Consider the following 19,875-nt stretch of genomic DNA (forward strand, 5'->3'; position numbering starts at 1 on the left):
GGTTTGTAATAAAATACATATAAGTGTATTAAAGTGTAATCGATGAAGATATATTGTAATTGAATGTTGTTACTTTTCCCTATGAACTTGGATCTTGAATAATGTTAAACAAGCCTTAAAATGTGTGATAAGAACAATACTCTTATTAAATTGTCTGGATAAGGCCTCTGTAGCTGTGTTTTGATGTGTAAAATTTTCCAGGAAAGGCACTTTAACCTCAAATGTTCTTTTATATTGGTGGACAGGTTAATACTGGAAATGTCTACATTGTTAGCCTTGATTTACATGTACAACACATGACATCCTCTCATTACTAATACAAGCAAGCACACAACTCAAATCATGCAAAATGGCCAAGGCTGGCAACCTGAGCTTCAAAACAGAGCAAGCAAGAATATCTTCACAGGGGCCACTGGGCACTTACCCTTAATGAATTGCGCAAATCAAATAACACAGTAGAAGCTGGCAACCTCAACTTCCAAAATATCTTACCAGGGTCCTAAGAGATGCCTATTTCCTTCAGCAATTCCTCATTGTTACTCTTTAAAGGACTGCACAAATCAATCAGAGCAATAGAGGCTGTCGACCTCTGTTTCCAAACTTTGCCAGGTGTTAGAAGCTAGCTGTTTTGTTACCCTTGAAAAGACTGCACAATTCTAACAGACTGAGCACAGCTTGCACCATAACCAACATTAAAAACATACAGTACCCCAACAAGGTCAGATTGCTACCTTTGAAAGAGCTAAACAAATTATGAATCATTTAAACAAGTACACCTTGGCAAATGATATCAATAAACAAGTGATAAAATGTTCAAACTTTATTTTAATCATTACTTAGGTTTACTTGCAGAGACACCAAATATTAAATACCATTAACAGCGCACTGCACGAAAACACTTGACTTTTCAGACTCTTTCTCTGTACGTTTAGCATTCATTTGCTCAGAGGTTGATGTGCTTGAAGCTTCCTGAGCAGCTCTTCTTTTCTCCACCCTAGCGGCCTGCTTCTTCTCTTCTTTCGTCAGGAATCTTTTCACGTTAAAAACTGATTAAGTCAGTGTTTGTGTTGCAATTACTTAGTATGTTTTCCTTAATTTTTCATTTAAGGCACTTAAGTCTTCTATCTGCCTCAAGAATGATTTAAGATACGAGTAGGTAGGGGAAGTGACGGCGAAGGTCATAGGGATGAGAACGGCGCTCGTACGCATGTGCCACATGGCTGCCCGCTGACGAGAGTTGATTCTACAATAAAATAAAATAAAAATAAAAAGTGGAATGACCTTGGAGGTCAATCATCACCCTGAAAGTGGATAGTAGTGTAATATGTGTACCAAATTTTAGGTCAATCGGTCAAACGGTTTGCAAGCTACAGGTGATTTAAAATGTTGGACACACAAACGAACAGCCACGGTAGTGTATTATATATAAAGACTAGAAGTCAAATGTAGAACAATAATTACAACCTGAAAAATTCAAATCAGTGTCCAAAATAGCAAGTTTTGTCTCAGTATAAACAGGAGAGAGATGCCCGTATAATTTAAAGAGTCAATTCTTCTTAATCCAGTCCAGGCCATAATCAAGCAGGTTTGCTCCCCTTGAATTTTTATTTTGTATTTGGTGCTGTGCTTTCTTCTTTAGACAGCATATCATCAAAGTGCTTTTTCATAGCAGACACTGTGTTCTCATACAGCACAGGACAGCAGTGCACCTAGGCACAGCATTGGAGGGAGAAGCAGCAAGTGCATTGCTAGATATCCAGGGAGAACTGACTACATTGGTGACAGTGATTGAGAGGAGGTTCGGGCAAAGAAAGGTTCTAGTACACACTCATGCTGCCCTGTCCACTAAGCAAAGAAGGAGCCAAGATAAGCTTGGAATCCTGGCAGCAGATATCTTGTTGCTTACCTATCAAGAATACCCAGAATTTCTTGAAGATCTGCAAGAGAAGCTGGTCCTTCAAAGTTTCCTTAGGGCACTAGCTCCCGTGAAACTCCAGCAGCATGTTTGTCTGGCAGCCTCAGTGAGGCAGTTGCAGAAGCCAAAAGGGTTGGAACTGTCTTGTGTTCTCCTGACGAACCTGAACATCCTTGCTGGGCACTAATTGAGGAAGAGTCAGCATATGGGGAAGGAAGCAGACAGCCTCTTGGCAGATGCCATAGGAAAGGCCATAAGGCTTGGATATACCCTGAGCCTTTTCCACAGTTAGTGTTCAACTTTAGTGGGGCGATGCATTGAGGGAGACATTGTTCCATTACCCCAGCCCTTCATAAGAGAACATTTTCACAATAGGCTACCTAGGTCCTTTGAGTAGCCCTCGCCTTTGCTGCAAAATTGAATCTATCTCCTTTAAAAATTGCTAGACACTAGTTTCACCATCTCTTTGGTGAGGACTGGGCTGGTACCAGAGGCAGAGAATGGAGTAAAGGGAAGGCTGGTAAAAGGCACTGGGTACCCTGAAGATTGTCACCAGAGAGGAAATTCAAAAATATGGCAAAAGACAAGTCACCACTGAGCATCTCCAGTTTGAACATGAATTCTGGTTGGCTCTAGTTCAAGACCAGTGCATCATTGGAGCAGCTTTCTTGGCAGCACACAGAGCAGTCCTGGACTTTGGAAAAAGAAAGTTGTGTCTGCATAGGAGAGAAATACCTGTTGCTGGGATCACACCACAACCAGAGCGTTCACGTCATCAGCACCCAGCTTCTTGCCAGGTCCACTCTGCTTGCAAGTAAGCCAGTCAGCAGCATTCGTCCCCCAGCTCAGAAAAGTTAAAAATCAGTACTACCGTTAGGCCGACCCTGACACTTGAACATCCATCTACATGGCCTTCACGCACCACTACCAGTACAGCTGTCATGGCTCTATGGCAACACAGAACAGATGATTTGAAAGAACATCAAAGCCAACAACTTTGCCTTCTGCTGGAGGCACATTTGGAAATCTTTGCTGCTTGTGACGAGAACTGCAACAAAACAGACCACACCATTGGGATTAATAAAGTATCTATCTATCTATCTATCTATCTATCAACACAGGTAGTACTGTACCAATCTGTGTATGGTCACACAAGCTGCTGTATGCTAAACATCAGATAGCCGAAGAAAAATTCTGTGAAATGGCTGAGGCTGGTGTGATTAAATTGTCATCAAGCCTGTGGTCAGTCCCAGCAATCCTCATCAATAAAAAGGACAGCAGATAGTGTTTTTGTGTTGACTACCAGAAGCTAAATGCTGACACAAAGCCGGAAAACTTACTCACTGTCCAGTATAGACGATTCCTTACACCACCCAAGTGGCTCCAGCTGGTTTAACTCCGTGGTCTTATGCAGTGGCTACTGGCAAGTCGTTTTAAAGCCAGAGGCCCGAGAAAAGACTACCTTGACCATCAGGCAAGGGTCGTGGCATTTCATTATCATGCCTTCTGGATGGTGCAATGCCCCAGCCACCTTTGAATGCCTTATGGAGCAAGTGTTACGTGGCATTCTACCAAGCCACTGAGTAGTGTATTTGGATGACTTCTTAGTGCATGCTCCTGACTTTGATGGAGTCAGAGGCCAAGTCAACCTAAAGGAAGTGTTTGTGACCATCTGGACTGCAGAACTTAAGCTGGATCCAGCAAAGTGTCACCTGCTACAGAGAGAAACCAAGTTTAGCGTCTTGTGGTCACCACAATGGGATAGCTACTGGCCCTGAGAAAATTGCCTGTGTGTGCAATTGGCTATGACCTATTATTGTGGAGGAGCCCTGCAGTTTCATTGATTTGGCATCTTATTAAAGGTGGTTCATGAGAGGATTTGTGGATAAAGTAGCACCCCTTCCTGCACTGACCAACCAGGGCAGTGAGTACCGTTGGACACCAGAATGCAAAAATGTATTAGTTTTAGCCTATCCAGATACAGGGGCACCACTCATCATGGACATAAATGTCAGTAATCAGGGCACTGGAGCAGTTCTGTCCCAAATGGAAGGACAGACAGAAAGGGTGATTGGCTACTATAGCTGCTGCCTGAACCAAACAGAGCGACATTACTGGATAACACACAGGGAACTTCTGTTACTGGTCTCCTGGTCTGTGGCACTTCCGCCCATACCGTTATGGGCATCAGTTCACTTTACAGACTAACCATGCGTCGCTTACTTGGCTTCTGGATTTTAAAGAACCAGAGGTTCAGGTGGCAAGGAGGACAAAAGCACTGCAGGAGTATGATTTTGTCATCAAGTACAGAGGTGGATGTTGACACTCCAATGCTGATGCCCTCTCACAAAGACCTTGTTTCCCAGAAAACTGCAGACACTGTGCCACAGTTAATAATAATAATAATACATTTTATTTATATAACACTTTTCAATAGCAGGCTACCCTCGCTGAACGCCATGTAATACAGAAGAAACTTAAAGATCTGACCACATTGGACAGCATAGCACAACTGAATTCCAGAATGCAGAGGAGGAAGACCCAGAATTGCCTGCAGTTTGGGGATTGACGGCAGAGGGATGGCACCTGTCATGTGCTGAAGTAATAACCTAAGGAAATACAGTGAATGCATGCTGCTCTCAATGGGAGATTAGGAGCACCAGGTAAAAGATATGAAAGCCCGCCAAGTCCTTCAGGGGCACAAGGACCAGGGGTGGGACACTTTGTCATTTCTAAGATACTGCAGCAGCTGAGACAACAGTTCCACTGGGCAAACAGAGGCAGGACGTTGAGCTGTTAATCCACTGCTATGATGAATGCACCTTACACAAAGGTCCCGTCCCCTGATCACATGCACATCTACAGCCTCTACAGGTAGAAGCCCCAATGGAGCAAATGATCATGGATATGTGGATCTACATAGTGACAAGGGTTGAGTCTTCGAGTTTGAACTGATGAAGAAGATATGTCAGCTCCACTGTATCTGGAAGACTCATACCATTCTGTTGCACCCTCAGAGCGACAGACTTGTTGAAAAACTTAAACACTGGTCACACAGCTCTCCGTTTTAAAGGCAGAGCATCAGAGAGACTGGTGCCAACATCTCTCTGTCATATTATGGGCTTAATGTTCTGCTGTCCAAGACTCCACGTCTTTTAGTAACTGACATTACCCAAAACAATAATGGAGAATTTAGCCTTGGTCTTGCTCTTCCGTCAACCATAAGTTACTTTAACCTAATTATGAGGTACAAGTTAATAAAGTCTCAAAAAGCCTCCATTTAATATTTTATTACGGGTGTATTTAGACTGGTTAGCTTATCTGTGCTTAAACATAACAGATAATATTTCTTCCTAAAGTTTGTTGTACATTTGCATATTTATCCTAGAGTCCTCTGTATTAGCGTCTATTTACATCCCAGAATTTGTTTCCCCTTTAGTTTGTTTAGCTGACGGTTGAAAAGAATAAAAGGTCTAATGGAACTCTATTCTAAAGTTCTTCCATACTTGGTGCTGGAACTTTCATCTTTCTCACTAGCCCCTCACATACTTTTCATTCACCTGTATCTTCTCCCCCCTCTTCCTTGGCTGTCTGACAATACAATGCCATTGTTGAGCTAAATCATCTACTTATCAGCACTTCTTGTCCTGTGCCTGCATTTAACTTTTTCTAAACACATTTAAAAGCAATGCTAGGGGGGTTTCTCTTATAAGTCCTATAGTATTGCTATAATCTTGGTCATCCAATTTATTCACTTAGAAGCTGCATATTGTATAAAATAAAACATAAATTAAACAATAAACTAAAAAAACTCCAAATATTATATCCCATTACAAGCTGATGCTTAGGCTAGAAATGGAAACAAACACCAGCTAGTCAAGGAACGCTGCAAAAAAGGAGTCACTTTAAAAACATATTCAAGTTTAAACTCGATTTTGGCCCATTCTGTGAACATGTGAAAGAGCATCTCAGAAAAAGAAAATCAATTGTGGAGGAACTTTTTCACAAATATAGGGATTTTTTTGCTGTTTTAGCTTTTATCCAAGGGAAAATTAATTGCTTATTGGTTCCTATGTATTGTCTCAAAAACAGGCCCGGAAGAATTTTTAAAATTAGCAATGACAAGATCTGCACAATTTAGAGACTAAACCATAACTACTGTCTTTTAATGATGTGTGTAAGAAAATGCAAAGTACATTTCCATACATTCACATTTCTTTGCACTGCCTCACGCACTTTTTCTTTGTGTAATTGGGGATGCCTGGATTGTCTGTTTTATGCTGCTTTATCTTTTGGGACTGTACTGTAAATGTCAAGTTTTTCAAAAGGCAGTAAGAAAAAAGAGAGAAAAACTTAAATAGATCACAAACATTTCTTGAAGAATACACATCCTTCCTAAAAAATGTATCAGGCACGAGAAGTAAACAGGAATTAAAGAAATAAAAAAGAAGGAAAAATAAAGAATTCAACGTAGGTAACAAAGACGAAAAGGGAAAGATGGTTCTGTCGTTTTTTTAAGAAGGATGAATGAAAAATCATTAATGGGAAAACAGAAATCTTAATAATTCTAAATGTGAATTGCAACATACTTCAAATGATGCTTTAAATTGGAATTGATAATGAGGGATTAGAGTTTAGAAAAATAACACATAAATAGCCAAACTAACTAAAATGGGCACAAAAAGAAAGGATAAAACTTCTTTAAGAAAGAAGTCAAAGCTTTAAAGTAAACAAAAAAAAGGAGGAACAGACGGAAAAAAAGTTATTACTAATGTAATTAAAAAATATCTTGACAAATAACAGAATACTAATAAACTGCCCATTTCAGTTGTACAAATGACAGAAATACATAATTCACTTCATTTAAATATTGACTAGATATAGAGATATTTGATAACAAGATATTGAAAACTTAGAGAACAAGATGATTTTAGCCACTATAAGGCTGGGCGACAAATCGAGTTTTTAAAAAATATCGACATATTTTCATACGAGATATAGGATGAGACAATATCGTTTATATTGATATAGTCTATGTTGCATTAAAATTACACTCGTACAGCCGCTAGTTCGTCTTTCTCTTCTCCCTGTGTGTCTCTCGCACAACTTTATCCTGCCCCACGTCTTTTCCTCTCTGAACACAAGTCACCCCTCCCCCACTGCTTCACTCAGTAAGTCCTACAGGTAGAGACAGAATGGAGAGAGATAAAGACGTGAAGGAAGCTATCGAAGATGAGCTGGATGGTAAAAAGAAAAACAATAGCTCAATTAAATGTGGTTGGTTGTAGGTTCAAAGTGTCACATGAGCAGCAGAATAATGTATTCTGTGCAGAATGCAGAAAACAAGTTCCGAGATAAGAGTTGAGCACTACTAATCTTTTCCACCATTTACAAAAGCGCCATAAAGTGCAGTACGAACAGTGTGTGAAAATGCGTGCTGCAGCCCAGACCGTGAAGCCTTCCGCGCCTCTGCCCCAGAACAAACCTTGTTACAAAACTCAAATACCCATGCTGTACCTTATGAGAGAAAAAGTGAGAAGTGGTGCAACATTGCTAACACTAGAATTACCAAAGCCTACGAAAAAAAAATCGTAAATCCGGCCCACCTTAAATCCCTTCACACCTCTATGTCAGCGTCTTTGTCTTGTAAATGTGTCGACCAACACAAGCAGTAAGCAGCCTGCTATACCATCACCCCCACTGCCGCAGAAAGAGCAAGAAGTTCTCCCAGTTCAAGCCTTGATTATCTTGGAGTGAAGTGCTGGAGTTTTAGAGGGGAAATAATAAATTGTTATTTGGAACACATGCATTTCATGTATGTTCTGTGTCTACAACAATCGTTAAAACAGAAACGTTTTTCATGTTTTAGTAATAAATGACAAAGTGTCGGCATGAACTGTATAATGTGTGAAGCCTGAAGTCCAAAGATCAAATAAACACTTTCACAAAAGGTGCAAGTACAATATGACAGCTTCCGTGGTGCAGTGGTAAGAACTGCTGACTTGTTATCAAAAGGCATTGGGGTTCGATCCTGGGTGCCGGCGAAATTTACCGTTCCGAGTAGCGAGCTGCTCTTATTGTTAATATTATGCAATAAAAACATACCTTTGATTTGCGTCTGTAGCAGCTGATGTATATTTATAGTATTTGTAAAAGGTTAGTGTTTTTTACTCGCTTTTATTCTCTCAGTCACAATCGCAATACGACAAGATCTGATGTTGTTATTCTCTATTTGAAACAGGGAATAACTGTAGATGTGAGTAGTACTTTGAGACAATGGAACTAGAAATTCTCTGATCAGGCTGACACGTGAACGTGACAGAGTATAAAAGTGGGAAAAAAAGCTAACTTTTACAAGTACCATAAATTTACAGACGATCTGACGCTGCTCGTTTTTAAACAATATTGCATTAGTGCAATGATGTTTTCTGATTGGTAATATTCAGGTCATACAATGATTAATTCAAAATGTCACATATATTTGTCTACCCGGTGCTGCGTTGACATCATGTGAGCTTATTCAGTGCGAGCAGGAACACGCGGGTGGCTGGTTGCTGCATGCTACAACATGCTTGATGTGGCGGCGGCGATGAACGCATATGTACTGTGCAAGGCATGCATGGGTCCACTGAGAAAAGATGAGTGTTCTTTTCTCACCTTGCACAGGAACTTCGTTGTCGCTTCTTACAAGAAAAGACAATGGAAAAAGAAAAAGAGGATGCAACATCGACAAGCTTCTTTTCCAAGACCGCTGCTTCCCCCAGGAAAGCAAACTCAGCGAGTGTCAGGTGCCCCTTCAATGCAATAGGAAGCACAGCATAGAGAGAAGTGTGTACATTGCAACAGGTACATAGGTCATAAATGTAGGAAGGATGGTCCTTGGGTGTGTGGGAACTATGAATTTGATTATTGTATATAGTGCTGAACTGACCTCTCTGTACTATTCTTTCCTCTGCATGTCCTGGAGTACAAAAGAAACACCACCATGCACCAAAATGTGGAGATGGGCAAGATCGGCAAAAAAAAACTTGGTCACTGATTACAACTTCAACAAGGCATGCGAAGGTATATGTATAATATGAATAATGTTGCATCCATGCCACATTGTTTTCTGAAATGTACTATACAGGTCATAAAATGAATTATTCCAAATATCATACAGTATATACCTATGTCTCTGTTTTTTGCCAGTGTGGCTTTGACATCATGGATCATAAGGTGCATACTAATTCAGCGTTAGCAGGAACAGTCAATGAAACTGAAAAAAAAAAAAATTCAAGTGACAGTGAGATACGAATAAGGCAGATTTACCAGCAAAATGCCACTCACATCTACAGTTATTCCCAGTTTCAGATAAAAAGTAACTACATCAGATCTGGGGCAAGGGGAGGGTGTTTTATCGTGACTGAGAGAATAAAAGTGAAAAAAACCCCACTAACTTTTACAAGTGCTATAAATTTACACCGGCTGTTACAGACACAAATCAAATGTATGTTTTTATTGTATAATATTACCAATAAGAGTAGTTCACTACTCTAAACTGTAAATTTGCGGATGGTTTCGAACTCACGACCTCTGGATTATAAGTCGGCAGATAGACTGCTGCACCACGTTAGCTGGTGTATTGTCCATGTACCTTTTGTGAAAGTGTTTATTTGATATTTGGCCATCAGCCTTCACAGATTATACAGTTCATGTCTACATTTTGTCATTTATTACTAAAACATGAAAAATGTTTCTGTTTTAACAATGTGTTTACATAGATTGTTGTAGACACAAAAGACACATCAAATTACTTCCCCTTATAATTCTGGGTAGCTCACTCCCAGAATCAATCAAAGCAGGAACTGGGAGAACTTTTTGTCCATTCTGAGTCGGTGGGGGGATGGTATAGCAGGCTGCTTGGGCTTATCGACGCGTTTAGAAGACAAAAGAGGCTGACGGAGAGGTGTGAAGGGATTTAAGGTGGGCCGCATTTACGAGTTTTTTATTGGCTTTGGTAATTCTAGTGTTAAAAATGTTAAAGACCTAACCAACAGAAATCTGCAGCAAATTTATTTTCTGAAACAACAGGAGAGGACATTCAGCCTGATACTAAGATCTCAACTGCTTACCACAATCATGGACTCAGTGTCTCAAAACCTAAAAGCTGATTGTCAGATTTGATATACAATGGGATAAAGAAAACCTGATTCCGATTCTCAGATAGAAAGAGGCGATTATATTTGAATACAGCCAAATTCATATACAGTGGAACCTCAGTTTGCGAGCATAATTCGTTCTGGAAACGTGCTCGTAGTCCAAAGCACTCGTCTATCAAAGTGAATTTCCCCATAAGAAATAACAGAAACTCAGATGATTTGTTCCACAACCCAAAACTATTCATATAAAAATGATTAATACAAAATATAAAATAAAAATACATAAAACAAATAAACTTGCACTTTACATTTGAAAAGAATCATGGCTGGTGTGAGTGAGTTTTTAAACTCTTGTGGGATTGCATTCAAAGGGATGACACGCTGAAGAGCGTCCCAAAACAATCGCAGTCTCCCATCACTGTAGCAGTTCTCCGTAAAAGCGAATCCAAAAAGATCGCGGACATGCTATAAGCGCCTGTCGTCAATGGGTGATACAAGGAACAAGGAACATTATAAATGTTCAGGGCCCTGCCTGACTGCTGTATCTGTGTATAAATAACCGCGCTTTTGCTGTTTCAAGCTGAATAAAGCTTGTGTTGCTAAAGTACTGAGACTCAGCTTCGTGTTTTAGGGTGCAAGACGGGGACTCGCACGTCACAGCGCGAGCGCGCACACACACACGAGTGCGCGCGAGCACACATACACATGCACACACACACGAGCGCGCGTACACACAGTCACAATGCTAATGCTGTAGTAAACACTATACGCTCGTACAGATGTTGACTATATGAGTGAGGCACGCCGACTCAGACGGAGAATAGGAGACGATTGCCCACAATCCCGCAGTGAGATAGAGAGAAGAACCATCAGCTCAGTTGTGATCACATGACGCTCAGCAGAGAAACTACTCGTACTGCAAGACCTCGCTCGTTTATCAAGTGAAAATTTATTAAAAATTTTTGCTCGTCTTGCAAAACACTCGTAAACCAAGTTACTCGCAAACCGAGGTTCCACTGTATTATCAGATTTCTCTCCTTCAACCACTACAGAATGAGCTTTGGTCAATAATTTATCTACCTGAGTATGAAAGAAAGTAGCAAGCATGTTGGAACAAGTCTGGGCATGTTGCGACATGCCTCATGGTTACTCATGCAAAGTTGTGGCTCAGTGCAAGTCTAACATTCTAAGAGACAGGATGTCAAGTTAGTCCTTGAGCAAATCAAGTAAGAACATGCTAGATTTGGAGCAATGTTCAGTGATAATATTTCTCACAAAAGAAGGGAAAAAGCCAAAGAAGATCCATGAAAGCAGGACTGCAGTTTACAGTGAGTCTGCCCCATCATCGTACAAAGTAAAATTTTGGAGCAAGCAGTTTAAGTGTCCATCCATCCATCCATTGTCTCCCGCTTATCCGAGGTCGGGTCGCGGGGGCAGCAGCTTGAGCAGAGATGCCCAGACTTCCCTCTCCCCGGCCACTTCTTCTAGCTCTTCCGGGAGAATCCCAAGGCGTTCCCAGGCCAGTCGAGAGACATAGTCCCTCCAGCGTGTCCTGGGTCTTCCCCGGGGCCTCCTCCCGGTTGGTCGTGCCTGGAACACCTCACCAGGGAGGCGTCCAGGAGGCATCCTGATCAGATGCCCGAGCCACCTCATCTGACTCCTCTCGATGCGGAGGAGCAGCGGCTCTACTCTGAGCCCCTCCCGGATGACTGAGCTTCTCACCCTATCTTTAAGGGAAAGCCCAGACACCCTGCGGAGGAAACTCATTTCAGCCGCTTGTATTCGCAATCTCGTTCTTTCGGTCACTACCCATAGCTCATGACCATAGGTGAGGGTAGGAACATAGATCGACTGGTAAATTGAGAGCTTCGCCTTGCGGCTCAGCTCCTTTTTCACCACGACAGACCGATGCAACGCCCGCATTACTGCGGATGCCGCACCGATCCGCCTGTCGATCTCACGCTCCATTCTTCCCTCACTCATGAACAAGACCCCGCGATACTTGAACTCCTCCACTTGGGGCAGGATCTCGCTACCAACCCTGAGAGGGCACTCCACCCTTTTCCGGTTGAGGACCATGGTCTTGGATTTGGAGGTGCTGATTCTCATCCCAGCCGCTTCACACTCGGCTGCGAACCGATCCAGAGAGAGCTGAAGATCACGGCCTGATGAAGCAAACAGGACAACATCATCTGCAAAAAGCAGTGACCCAATCCTGAGCCCACCAAACCGGACCCCCTCAACACCCTGGCTGCGCCTAGAAATTCTGTCCATAAAAGTTATGAACAGAATCGGTGACAAAGGGCAGCCCTGGCGGAGTCCAACTCTCACTGGAAACGGGTTCGACTTACTGCCGGCAATGCGGACCAAGCTCTGGCACTGATCGTACAGGGACTGAACAGCCCTTATCAGGGGGGCCGGTACCCCATACTCTCGGAGTACCCCCCACAGGATTCCCCGAGGGACACGGTCGAATGCCTTTTCTAAGTCCACAAAACACATGTAGACTGGTTGGGCAAACTCCCATGCACCCTCCAGGACCCTGCTAAGGGTATAGAGCTGGTCCACTGTTCCGCGACCAGGACGAAAACCACAGTTCCTCCTGAATCCGAGGCTCGACTATCCGACGGACCCTCCTCTCCAGGACCCCTGAATAGACTTTTCCAGGGAGGCTGAGGAGTGTGATCCCTCTGTAGTTGGAACACACCCTCCGATCCCCCTTCTTAAAGAGGGGGACCACCACCCCGGTCTGCCAATCCAGAGGCACTGTCCCTGATGTCCATGCGATGTTGCAGAGGCGTGTCAGCCAAGACAGTCCTACAACATCCAGAGCCTTGAGGAACTCCGGGCGTATCTCATCCACCCCCGGGGCCCTGCCACCAAGGAGTTTTTTGACCACCTCGGTGACCTCAGTCCCAGAGATGGGGGAGCCCACCTCTGAGTCCCCAGGCTCTGCTTCCTCATTGGAAGGCATGTTAATGGGATTGAGGAGGTCTTCGAAGTATTCCCCCCACCGACCCGAGTCGAGGTCAGCAGCGCACCATCCCCACCATATACAGTGTTGACACTGCACTGCTTCCCCTTCCTGAGACGCCGGATGGTGGACCAGAATCTCCTCGAAGCCGTCCGAAAGTCATTCTCCATGGCCTCCCCAAACTCCTCCCACGCCCGAGTTTTTGCCTCAGCAACCACCAAAGCCGCATTCCGCTTGGCCTGCCGGTACCTATCAGCTGCCTCCGGGGTCCCACAGGACAAAAGGGTCCTGTAGGACTCCTTCTTCAGCTTGACGGCATCCTTCACCGCCGGTGTCCACCAGCGGGTTCGGGGATTGCCGCCACGACAGGCACCGACCACCTTACGGCCACAGCTCCGGTCAGCTGCCTCAACAATAGAGGCACGGAACATGGCCCATTCGGACTCAATGTCCCCCACCTCCCTCGGGATGTGGTCGAAGTTCATAGGCTCACCACCTATGGGAGGGGCCAAGGAGGTCGGGTGCAGTGTGAGTTGGGTGGTGGCCGAAGGCGGGGACCTTGGCGGTCCGATCCTCGGCTACAGAAACTGGCTCTTGGGACGTGGAATGTCACCTCTCTGAAGGGGAAGGAGCCTGAGCTAGTGCGCGAAGTTGAGAGGTTCCGGCTAGATATAGTCGGGCTCACCTCGACGCACAGCTTGGACTCTGGAACCAATCTCCTTGAGAGGGGCTGGACTCTCTACCACTCTGGAGTTGCCCCCGGTGAGAGGCGCCGAGCAGGTGTGGGTATACTTATTGCCCCCCAACTTGGAGCCTGTACATTGGGGTTTACCCCGGTGGACGAGAGGGTAGCCTCCCTTCGCCTTCGGGTGGGGGGACGGGTCCTAACTGTTGTTTGTGCGTATGCACCGAACAGCAGTTCGGAGTACCCACCCTTTTTGGAGTCCCTGGAGGGGGTGCTAGAGGGCATACCTTCTGGGGACTCCCTCGTTCTGCTGGGAGACTTCAATGCTCACGTGGGCAATGACAGTGAGACCTGGAAGGGCGTGATTGGGAGGAATGGCCCCCCTGATCTGAACCCGAGCGGTGTTTTGTTATTGGACTTCTGTGCTCGTCACGGATTGTCCATAACGAACACCATGTTCAAGCATAGGGGTGTTCATATGTGCACTTGGCACCAGGACACCCTAGGCCTCAGTTCGATGATCGACTTTGTGGTCGTGTCGTCGGACTTGCGGCCACATGTCTTGGACACTCGGGTGAAGAGAGGGGCGGAGCTGTCAACTGATCACCACCTGGTGGTGAGTTGGCTTCGATGGTGGGGGAGGATGCCGGTCAGGCGTGGTAGGCCCAAACGTGTTGTGAGGGTCTGCTGGGAACGTCTGGCAGAGCCCCCTGTCAGAAGTAGCTTCAGTTTAAGTGTGGTAGAGAGAAATGTTAAAGAAAGTTGAGGATTTAATTTTGTCAGACAGACGAATTAAGGTTTCCTGAACAGCTGAAGAAATGAGCATCTCAGCAGGTACAGTTTGGAAAGTAATTCCTGAAAAGTTGGGCATGTCAAAGGTCAGTGCAAGATGGGTTCCAAGAATGCTGATACCATGTCAGAAGGCCACGAGGCTCCAGTGCTGACAGGAGAATTTGGAGATGCTCCATGAAGACCAAGCAAATTTTTTTCATTGCTTGGTGATGGTCAATCATATCTGTTTATCTCTCCAAAGAACAAGAGAAAGAGCTAAGGAGACTGATTCAGACATCCTTTAAAATGTGAATAGGAGTAAATGAGAATAGGAATATTGTAATGTCTAAATGTTTATGCAATGTAAAGAAGAATCTTCTTGCAACCTGCTCCAGCTTTAATATGATACATTTGGGAAAGTTACACTCTTTTCGTTTTGGACACATTTCAGCTACTATATTGTAGTTTATTTTATGAAATATACACTACTGTGCAAAAGTTTTAGGCAGGTGTGAAAAAATGCTGTAAACAAAGAATGCCTTCAGAAATATAAATAATGATTGTTTATTGTTATCAATTTACAAAATGCAAAGTGAGTGAACAAAAGAAAAATCTAAATCAAATCAATATTTGGTGTTACTACCTTTTGCCTTCAAACCAGCATCAATTCTTATAGGTTCACTTGCACAGAGTCAGGGATTTTGTAGGATTCTAGTCAGGTGTATGATCAACCAATTATACCAAACACGTGCTAATGATCATCAATGTCACATGTAGGTTGAAACACAGTCATTAACTGAAACAGAAACAGCTGTTTAGGAGGCTTAAAACTGGGTGAGGAACAGACAAACTCTGCTACCAAGGTGAGGTTGTGGAAGAGTTTCATGTCATGGCAAGATTGAGCACAGTAACAAGACACAAGGTAGTTATACTGCATCAGCAAGGTCTCTCCCAGACAAAGATTTCAAAGCAGACTGGGGTTTCAAGATGTGCTGTTCAAGCTCTTTTGAAGAAGTACAAAGAAACGGGCAACGTTGAGGATCGTAGACGCAGTGGTCGACCAAGGAAACTTAGTGCAGCAGATGAAAGACACATCAAGCTTATTACCCATCAAAATCGGAAGATGTCCAGCAGTGCCATCAGCTCAGAACTGGCAGAAACCAGTGGGGCCCAGGTACATCCATCTACTGTTCGGAGAAGTCTGGCCAGAAGTGGTCTTCATGGAAGAGTTGCAGCCAAAAAGCCATACCTCTGACATGGAAACAAGGCCAAGCGACTCAAGTATGCACAAAAACATGGGAACTGGGGTGCAGAAAAATGGCAGCAGGTGCTCTGGACTGATGAGTGAATAGTGAAGCATGGTGGAGGTTCCTTGAATGTTTGGGGCTGCATTTCTGCAAATGGAGTTGGAGATTTGGTCAGGATTAATGGTGTTCTCAATGCTGAGAAATACAGGCAGATACTTTATCCATCATGCAATACCATCAGGGAGGCATATGATTGGCCCCAAATTTATTCTGCAACAGGACAATGACCCCAAACATACAGCTAAAGTCATTAAGAACTATCTTCAGCGTAAAGAAGAACAAGAAGTCCTGGAAGTGATGGTATGGCCCCCACTGAGCCCTGATCTCAACATTATCGATTGTGTCTGGGATTACATGAAGAGACAGATCTGTGGTTAGTTCTCCAAGATGTTTGGAAAAACCTACCAGCCGAGTTCCTTTAAAAACTGTGTGCAAGTGTACCTAGACGAATTGATGCTGTTTTGAAGGCAAAGGGTGGTCACACCAAATATTGATTTGATTTAGATTTCTCTTTTGTTCATTCACTGCATTTTATTGATTGATGAAAATAAATGATTAACACTTCCATTTTTGAAAGCATTCTTTGTTTACAGCATTTTTTCACACCTGCCTAAAACTTTTGCACAGTACTGCATATACAGTGATCACCTGCCTATCGCAGAAGTTACGTTCCAGAACCATCAGCAATAGGTGAAAATCCACGATATAGAAAGACCATATACATTTTTTTTTTTGAATAGTTTAAGCCTTAAAATACCCCTCCCACACGCTTTAAACACATGTAAACTTATTAAATCACACTTTGTAAACACATATGATATGTGGATGTCGGGCTAAGGATATGAGTAACATCTCTCTATTATAAAAAAAATCTTGGCAGGGAGATGAGGCTTGATCTTCTCAGAAAACAATTTGACATTCTGCGAGAGACATTTTAACGTCACACAAGACAAGGCAGTGAGACAGAAGGACAGCTGCTGTACAGGCCTTTAAATGATCAATGCGCAGAACGACAATCAGAACAAACATCTTGGCAGAAGCAGCACAAAGCCAGTAGCTAATCTGTCCACTTCTCCTTACTTAGTGCGCGTTCAGTCCTCCCCCCAACCCCGGGAGAGACGTGAAGTGGCAGGAGCGTAGTACGCCTCCAGGTGATTGGGGGGGCGATTGGTGTTTGAGCGAAGCGATCGAGACCAGATCATCTCGGAGAGACACTTTTATGACACACAAGACTAGACATGACAACCTTAGGAAGCAAAACCGAATGAGGTGGTGACCTTTGCACGTCACGCCCTACTTACAAACAATTTAAAACAAGTTCACTGACATCTAACCTAGCAGTGGTAGGAATGCTTTTGGCAAACTACAGGTGCTTCCAGCTCTTAAAACAAGGACAAGCAGAACATGCAGCTTGCCAACAGATGATCGGAGCACTTCTTTCTTAGGTGTGCGTTCAGCCTTCACACACACCCTCCCCCCCAACCCACTCCTCCTCCTTCATAATGCGAGAAAGGACAGCTGTTGTACAGGCTTTTAAGTGACTGACACAAAGCGCGACAAGCACAACACACAGCTGGCCAACAGCAGCAAGAGAGCAGCTGAACCGATCGCTTCTCCTTAGCGTGCGTTCAGAACCACCCCCCCTTCACAATGCGAGCAGCGTTATAAGTCCCACGAGAAAGAGACTGAACCATGCCCGGGGCAGGAAATAAACGACAAATATTGTTTTTACAAAAGTTTCAAAGTAAAAATGAAAATAATTCATATGTAACAATTCCCAAGAAAATAACAATCTCTTTAAATTGTTTATCCGGTAAACCAAACCCGGTGGTGGGCGAGCAAAGCCCCCTAATAATAATAATAAAATTAATAAATCCGCGATGTAGCGGGAGATTACTGTATATACATACACACACACACACAAATATCAGTCATATGAAACAGTTTGGGAACCCCTCTCGGCCTGCATAATAATTTACTCTACTTTCAACAAGTATGATAACAGTGGTATAACTTTCATTTCCTACGAACATTGGAGTACTGGGGTGTTTTCCGAACAAAGATTTATAGTGAAGCAGTATTTAGTTGTGTGGAATTAAATCAAATGTGAAAAACTGGCTGTGCAAAAATGTGGGTACCCTTGTAATTTTGCTGACTTGAATGCATGTAACTGCTCAATACTGATTACTTGCAACACCAAATTGGTTGGATTAGCTCGTTAAGCCTTGAACATCATAGACAGGTGTGTCCAATGATGAGAAAAGGTATTTAAGGTGGTCAATTGCACAGATCACCTCCAAAAACCTGCAAGAACATCTTGCTGCAGATGGTGTATCTGTACATCGTTCTAAAATTCAGCGCAATTTGCACAAAGAACATCTGTATGGCAGGGTGATGAGAAAGAAGCCCGTTCTGCACTCATGCCACAAACAGAGTCGCTTGTTGTATGCAAATGCTCATTTAGACAAGCCAAATTCATTTTGTAACAAAGTGCTTTGGACTGATGAGACAAAAATTGAGTAATTTGGTCATAACAAAAAGCACTTTGCATGGCAAAAGAAGAACACAGCATTCCAAGAAAAACAACTGCTATCTACTGTCAAATTTGGTGGAGGTTCCATCATGCTGTGTGGCTAGTTCAGTGATTAGGGCCCTCGTTAAAGTCGAGGGTCGAATGAATTCAACCCAGTATCAACAAATTCTTCAGGATAATGTTCAAGCATCAGTCACAATGTTGAAGTTATGCAGGGGTTGGATATTCCAACAAGTCAATAACCCAAAACACAGTTTGAAATCTACAAAGGCATTCATGCAGAGGAAGAAGTACAATGTTCTGGAATAGCCGTCACAGACCCTTGATTTGAATATCATTGAAAATCTATGGAATGATTTGAAGCAGGCTGTCCAAGCTCGGCAGTCACCAAATTTAACTGAACTGGATAGATTTTGTATGGAAGAATAGTCAAAAATACCTCCATCCAGAATCCAGACACTCATCAAAGGCTATAGGAGGCGTCTAGAGGCTGTTATACTTGCAAATGGAGGCTCAACTAAGTATTGATGTAATATCTCTGTGGGGATGCCCAAATTTATGCACCTATCTAATTTTGTTATGATGCATATTGCATATTTTCTGTTAATCCAATAAATTTGATGTCACTGCTGAAATACTACTGTTTCCATAAGGCATGTCATATATTAAAAGGAAGTTGATACTTTGAAAGCTCAGCCAATGATAAACAAAAATCCATAGAATTACGAGGGGTTCCCAAACTTTTTCATATGACTGTATATATATGCACACACACACATACATATATTTTTTTATTTTTAATAAATTTGCAAAAATCTCAAGTAAACTTTTTTCACGTTGTCATTATGGGGTGTTATGTGTAGAATTCTGAGGAAAAAAATTCATTTAATCCATTTTGGAATAAGGCTGTAACATAACAAAATGTGGAAAAAGTGATGTGCTGTGAATACTTTCCAGATGCACTGTGTGTGTGTGTGTGTGTGTGTGTATATATATATATACAGGTGCTGGTCATAAAATTAGAATATCATGACAAAGTTGATTTATTTCAGTAATTCCATTCAAAAAGTGAAACTTGTATATTAGATTCATCCATTACACACAGACTGATGTATTTCAAATGTTTATTTCTTTTAATTTTGATGATTATAACTGACAACTAATGAAAGTCCCAAATTCAGTATCTCGGAAAATTAGAATATTGTGAAAAGGTTCAATATTGAAGACACCTGGTGCCACACTCTAATCAGCTAATTAACTCAAAACACCTGCAAAAGACTTTAAATGGTCTCTCAGTCTAGTTCTGTAGGCTACACAATCATGGGGAAGACTACCGACTTGACAGTTGTCCAAAAGACGACCATTGACACCTTGCACAAGGAGAGCAAGACACAAAAGGTCATTGCTAAAGAGGCTGGCTGTTCACTGAGCTCTGTGTCCAAGCACATTAGTAGAGAGGCGAAGGGAAGGACAAGATGTGGTAGAAAAAAGTGTATAAGCAATAGGGATAACCGCACCCTGGAGAGGATTGTGAAACAAAACCCATTCA

At 42.9% G+C, this 19,875-nt stretch overlaps 1 protein-coding gene across 2 annotated transcripts in view; it reads right to left on the reverse strand.

The window, feature by feature from the left end:
* pigo (phosphatidylinositol glycan anchor biosynthesis, class O) overlaps positions 1-19,875 on the reverse strand; it is a 278,331-nt gene that overhangs the window by 2,495 nt on the left and 255,961 nt on the right. The window lies entirely within an intron of this gene.

This window comes from Erpetoichthys calabaricus, chromosome 7 (genome assembly GCF_900747795.2).
Source record: "Erpetoichthys calabaricus chromosome 7, fErpCal1.3, whole genome shotgun sequence".
Taxonomy (NCBI): domain Eukaryota; kingdom Metazoa; phylum Chordata; class Cladistia; order Polypteriformes; family Polypteridae; genus Erpetoichthys; species Erpetoichthys calabaricus.